General features: G+C 39.7%; 1 non-coding gene across 1 annotated transcript; it reads left to right on the top strand.

Annotated features, from left to right (window-relative positions):
* Positions 1–395: 395 nt before the first annotated feature.
* Positions 396–531, top strand: LOC115868934. The gene has a single exon (XR_004045896.1). It is a non-coding gene; the product is annotated as a small nucleolar RNA SNORA15 (small nucleolar RNA).
* The last annotated feature ends 5,590 nt before the right edge of the window (positions 532–6,121 follow it).

The following is a 6,121-nucleotide window of genomic DNA, read 5'->3' as shown; positions in this document are numbered from 1 at the left end:
GAAGGGAATGTGGAGTAGAAAGGGGGGACCAATTACAAGAATCTAAGTATTGCCTCCTCCCTGGGGGATGGACAGCAGAGAAGAGGGTAGAGGGAAACGCGGACAGGGTAACTTATGACAAAACTATAATAATTTATGAACTATGAAGGGTTCATGAGGGAGGGCAGAGTGGGGAGGGAGGGGGAAAATGAGCAACTGATATTAGGGGCTAGAGTGGGAGGGAAATATTTTGATAATGATGAGGGTAACAAATGTGCATATGTGCTTGACACAATGGATGTATGTAGGGATTGTGATGAGAATTGTACGAGTCCCCAATAAAATGATTTTTTTTTAAATTGATACTTGAGCAAAATTAAAATAGTGACCCAGAGCAATGAGAATAGAATTAGAACGCATGGTCGAATACTGTGTTTTTTTATTCATAATCTACACAGTCAGACACCATGCCATAGTATCATTTCCCTTTAACGTATTTCCGGTGTGCTGTGTCTTCTTCATGGCATATCATCTGTAAAGGTGAACACAGAAAAAAAAAAAGGGAGAATAGAATTAGAAAGTCAGGTGAGACAGAAAACATGTGGGTTCTCTGCCTTCAATCACTCACAATTGCATTGTGTGTCTACTGAGGATCCCAGAGTACCCTGCTAAGGAATAGGAGGAAAGGAATAGAAAATATCACCTATTGACTCACAGTAGTTTGGCGACTGTTTGAAGGAAAATATGTTTTATCTATTCATCAAGATACAATGACAAATTAATGGTGTAGATGCAGAATGATGTACTGAATCCAAAGACCTCTTCTGACTTCACAAGAGAATCCAACTCCACACCAGCCTGCAGCCAAGGCAGATGTCAAACATGCCTCTAAGCTCCATTACTCTATTCTGACACCAAGCCTCAGCTTACCACAAGCCAGGATCAAAACACATCCAGGATACAGTTTTTGGTCAATGGCGATAGCTCTCATAAGCTGTCACCCAAGACTCTCTCTCTGGTCCACAGGCTCTCAACCAGTTGGTCCCTTGGCCTTTGCCATCATGGACCAGGAAGCTCACCTGATACTTTGCCTCCCAGACTCACCAGTGCAGCACTGTTTCGTGGTCTCCAAGGCTGGTCCTCTGGCCTTGGCATGCGTGGCCTGTGGTCTCTGCCATTGCCGCTTTCGATAGGGATCTCCAACTTGCTCCAGTAGTAGCTCTTCTTCTTTGATGATCTTTGGAATTCGCTCTTCCATCGTCTGGGATACCTCATTTTTATAACCAGGAGAATGGCAAAATTGACCAATCCCCTCGATTCGTGTTTCACACAGCCCATTTTTATGTTGTTGTTGAAGTTGTGATTACAGTGGTTGTTATTGTTGCTGTTAGATGCCATCCTGTCAGCTCAACCTTAAGTACAACAGAAAGCCATCCTCACAATTTTTCTTTTGAGATTAACCCAATGTTCCAGCCACTGGGTTAATCCATCTTGGCAGGGGTATTTCTCTATTTCGTTGTCCCTCTACTTTATCATGCATGGTGTTCTTTTCAGGGTCTGGTCTCTCCTGATAACATGCCCAAAATACATAAGAAAAAAATCTCTCCATCCTTGCTTTTAAGGAGTACTCTAGTTGTGTTCCTTGTAAGACAGATTTTGTTTGTTCTTTTGGCAGTCCATGGTACTTTCAATATACTTTATAACTTTCACATTCCAATTGCCAGTACTTATCAATGCATCTTGAATATATGTTTGATCAATTTCAGAATGAAGATGTTGATAAAGTTCTTCATTTTCGTTATCGCTGGCTTTAGTGGTTGGTGCATAAGTTTGAATAATAGTTGCATTGACAGGATTTCCTTCTATGAAAATAGATATTATCCTATCACGGACAGCATTGTACTTCCACAAAGGTCTTGAAATGCCTTTTGGACAATGAATGTGATCCCATTCCTCTTGAATTTTTCATTCTTGGCATAGTGAGCCATCTGTTTCCCTGGTTCAAAATGGCCAATACCAACCAGTGCATTTCAGCTCACTAATATCGATTTTTATGTGTTTGATTTCATTTCTGATTACTTTCCTAGAATCATACTGTGTACATTCCAAATTCCAATTATTAACAGATGCTCGCAGCCTTTTCTTCTCATTTGGCGCCATCCTCCATCAGCAAACAAAGGTGCTGAAGGCTTTACTTCCTCCACTTTATTATGGTTGACTCTATTTTGTAAGGCAGCTCTTCCTCGGTCATATTTTGAGTACCTTCTGATCTGAGGGGCTCAGCTTCTGGCACTATATCTGACAATGTTCTGCAGGATTTGTGATCAGTTCTACTGTTATACATACAGTTTTCCATGGCTAATCCCTCTGAAGAGGATAGCCTTTGCTTTGTTGGTAGTCTGCTGAGATCTGCTCAATTTGGGTGACCCTACTGGTTATTTCAAATGCCAGTGACCCAGTTTGCAGCATCATAGCAATACACGAGCCACCACAGTTTGACGAAATGACCGAAAAAGAGTGGCCTGTTTGCATAGCCCCACCCAATATTTGGAGAGGTTTACAGTGCCATGGATAGAAGAATCATATTAAGAAATTTCTCTTCACCACAAGGATGTTCAGCTTGTACAAATATATTGGATTTTATTCAGTAATGAGGAGTTCCTGAAAGACTGGCAATATTAAGTGGAGGAGATATATTGTATGTGGGGAAAAAAAGAGAATAGATGGTATGGAGAATATAGGCCCAAATAATTTAATCATTATAATCCTGAGCTCTACAGTCAACTAGCCTGATTCAAAATCCAGCTTCTATTGTATATAAGGTAGAAAAAATGTTTCATAACATCTTGAGATATGATCTAAGAAGATGTCCCATGTATATTTGAGAGAAATGTATATTGTTCAAAAGTCCTGTCTCAGAGATTTTGCACTTATATAAATAAACAAAAGAAAGCCTTCATATTTATATAATAAAGGGAAAAATACTATCACATTAATGCAATACCATTTCAATATGCCTTTTATCCTTTCTGGAGCCCATTTCTCACTGCTCTAAAAAAAAAGCAATATGCAAGACATGGAACAGTAGAACTCAGACTTCAACTTTATGAAAACCTCATCTGAACAGCTAGTGTTATGAAAATTAAATTAAATTGAAAGAATTCTGTACAAGTGGCAAGTGGCCATGCTCTATATATAATCTTTGTTTGCATACAAGATGTGTTTGTTGAATGAATACAAGAATGCAAGAATGTGTGAATTAATGAGGGTTACAAGAGGAAGACTGGGCTTTCTACTGCCTTAAGCAGTTACAGTCTTAGACCCTCACAGGGGGTCACCATGAGTCAGCATTTCCTTGATAGCAGTGAGTTTAGTTTTTTAGGGCAATAAAGAGACAGCCTTTTATCAATAGAGGTAATGAGAACTTGAAACATTTCCTGGAAGAGCCTAGATTAATTTGATTAAGCTATTACCTTATTTAGGTTCTTTGAAAGTAGAGTTAAGATCAGTAAAAAGATGGTAAAAATCAAGGCCTATGCAATTAAATGGACTTGTATTTGCATTCCAGTTCCATTCCCCAAGCTGTGAGATTTGGAGATGTACTGAGGCCTCAGCTTCCTCCACGTAGGGATGATGAGGGGCACTGCACCGGAGGAAGACTGCATGTAGCGAGACCCGAAATGCTGACATTGAGGACCACGGTGTCAGGCGTTGCAAAGAAAAGAAGATCTAAAAGGTAAGTTAAAGGATGAATCAATCATTTGTTGCTGTTACCTGATTAACTATAGGAATTAAAGAATAAGGGGTCAATGTATTTCAATTCCTAGGAAACAAGGCTCCACTGACTCAATTTTAGTCAAGAATGTGCTCAAATAGTTGGAATAGTAGAATAATAACTTTTAAAGGTGTTTCAAACATATTTTATGGTCTTACTATCACACCACTTACAGAAGGTGGATTTTAAATTTACTTTTATTTTATAGGTAAGGAACAAATATTCCCAAAGAGGAGTATATTATAGCCAGTAAATGATAGAACCCAAACTGTGATCCTGGTTTCTAATTTGAATGCCATAGTATTTCCATTATATTATTGCCTTTCTGGAAATTAGGTTGTCTCTAAATCCTTGTCTATGTAAATCAATTATCATGAAGCACTTGATGGGTTTTTCAATATTGAAAATTGAATTTGACCAGTTGACTTTTTCGATCTTTCTTGACTCTGAATCAGTAAGCGTGTGTATCCCATAGGGCTTCCTCATGGAAGGAACTGAGTCCAGGGATTGTCTTCAGTTGCTAGGTATCTTTTTGGAGATATGTTGAGAATTGTCTGTTTGTTTCAAAATAGCACATCTTGCTTGATCTTCACTCAGTAAAAAATTAAGCTAGGTCATGATGATGTTATCTAATACAGAGGTACTCAAAGTATGCATTTCTACTCCCATAAAGATTCACAGGGGGAATCCCTGGTGGCATAGTGGTCATACATTGAGCTGTGATCCACGAGGTCTGCAGTTCAAAACAACCAGTCCCTCTCTGGGAGAAAGACAGACTTTCTATTCCCATAAATACTTATCGTCCCAGAAACCCACAGGGGCAATTCCATCCTGTCCTATAGAGTAGCTATGAATCTGCATTGGCTCGATGACAGTGAGTGGAAAAGACTGACAATCTCAGAAACTCAAAGGAGAAGATCTACTCTATCCCAGGGTTGCTATGAGTTAGAATTGACTTGATGACAGTGGGAATGTTTGTTTGTTTTTAGTCCCCATCCGTGTTTCCCTCCATGAAACAAGTTTTTAACCTGGTTTAAAGAGTAGAAGTCAAAGAATATACTGCTTGGCTTGTGAACCTAGGTCACAAGAACCCTTGAGGTTTCTGCCTTATTTTTTTTTAATTAAGGTAAGTTAAAAAACATTGCGACTAAATCATAGAAACATTTATTTATCAAACAAAAATATCAAACTTTGAAGCTAATATTTTTCAATATACCCTCAATCTGTGTCCATACACTTCTGTAGTAGGGCTCTCATCCCTCTAATCTTCCTTCAAGGAACCCTGATGGCTTAGTGGTTACACATTGAGCTGCTAACTGACAGGTCAGCAGTTCGAAACCACCGGCTACTCCATGAGAGAAAGATGAGGCTTCCTACTCCCGTAAAGAGTTACAGGGTAGGAAACCCACAGTGACAGTTCTATGATGCCCATACGGTCTCCATTAGTCAGAACTGACTCGATGGCAGTGAGTTTGAAAGTAACCCTTCTCCAAAGAATGTGATGCTCTATTAACACTACATAGAAAATGGCAGGGTTGGCTCCCTGGGGTACTCAAATCATGGTCCTTTGAAATGCTCTCTGAGTTTGGGGAAGAAATGGAAGCTGGAAGGCACAAAGTAAAAACTGTAGAGTGACTAATGTAAGGTTTCTCAATGAAATTCTGTAGTAGTTACATAATTTCATGTCAACTTGATAAATAAGTATGTTAGTCTGAGTAGACTAGAGAAACAAATCCAAGGAGACTCATGTGTATAAGAAAGAGCTTTCTACAAAGAGTAATTATACATTAAGAAAATATTCCAGCTTAGTCCAAATCAAGTCCATAAGTCTGATATTAGCCCATATATCTGATACCAATCTATAAAGTCCTCTTCAGACTCATGAAACACATGCAATGACACTGTATGCAAGAAAATCACAGACTGTGGGTGGGAAGTCTTGTGGATCCAGTGGCATTGTAAGCATCTCAATGCTGGCAGGGGTCTCCACATGCCTCCTCCAGCTCAGGGCACTAGCCTAGCTCCATGTATCTTGTCAGCAGCAATGTCTCCCAGGGAGTGAATGTGTATCTCACCTTCAGAGTGCTATTTATCTCTTTAGTGCCTCCAAATGAAGTCATCAAGCTGCAACCTGATTGACAGGCCAAACTCCACCCCTTCACTCTTAAGTCTCAAATTGACAACAGACAATGTAACTACCACAATAAATATAGGGGTAGAGTCTAGTCTGCCAATCAGGTAACAGCCTGATGATGCCTCCTTTGGGGTATGGTCTTCTCATGAGGAGTCTGGGAGCTACCTCTCTTTCTCCTTGGATGTGAGCCATACTCTCTTTCTCTGCTCCGCCTTCCTGTTGAGGAGCAACAT

The sequence above is a fragment of the Echinops telfairi genome, unplaced genomic scaffold (genome assembly GCF_000313985.2).
Source record: "Echinops telfairi isolate 266 unplaced genomic scaffold, ASM31398v2 ScPeMD7_1;HRSCAF=3_0, whole genome shotgun sequence".
Classification (NCBI taxonomy): domain Eukaryota; kingdom Metazoa; phylum Chordata; class Mammalia; order Afrosoricida; family Tenrecidae; genus Echinops; species Echinops telfairi.
The sequence above is the reverse complement of the archived record's forward strand: the minus strand, read 5'-3'. Positions and strand labels throughout refer to the sequence as shown.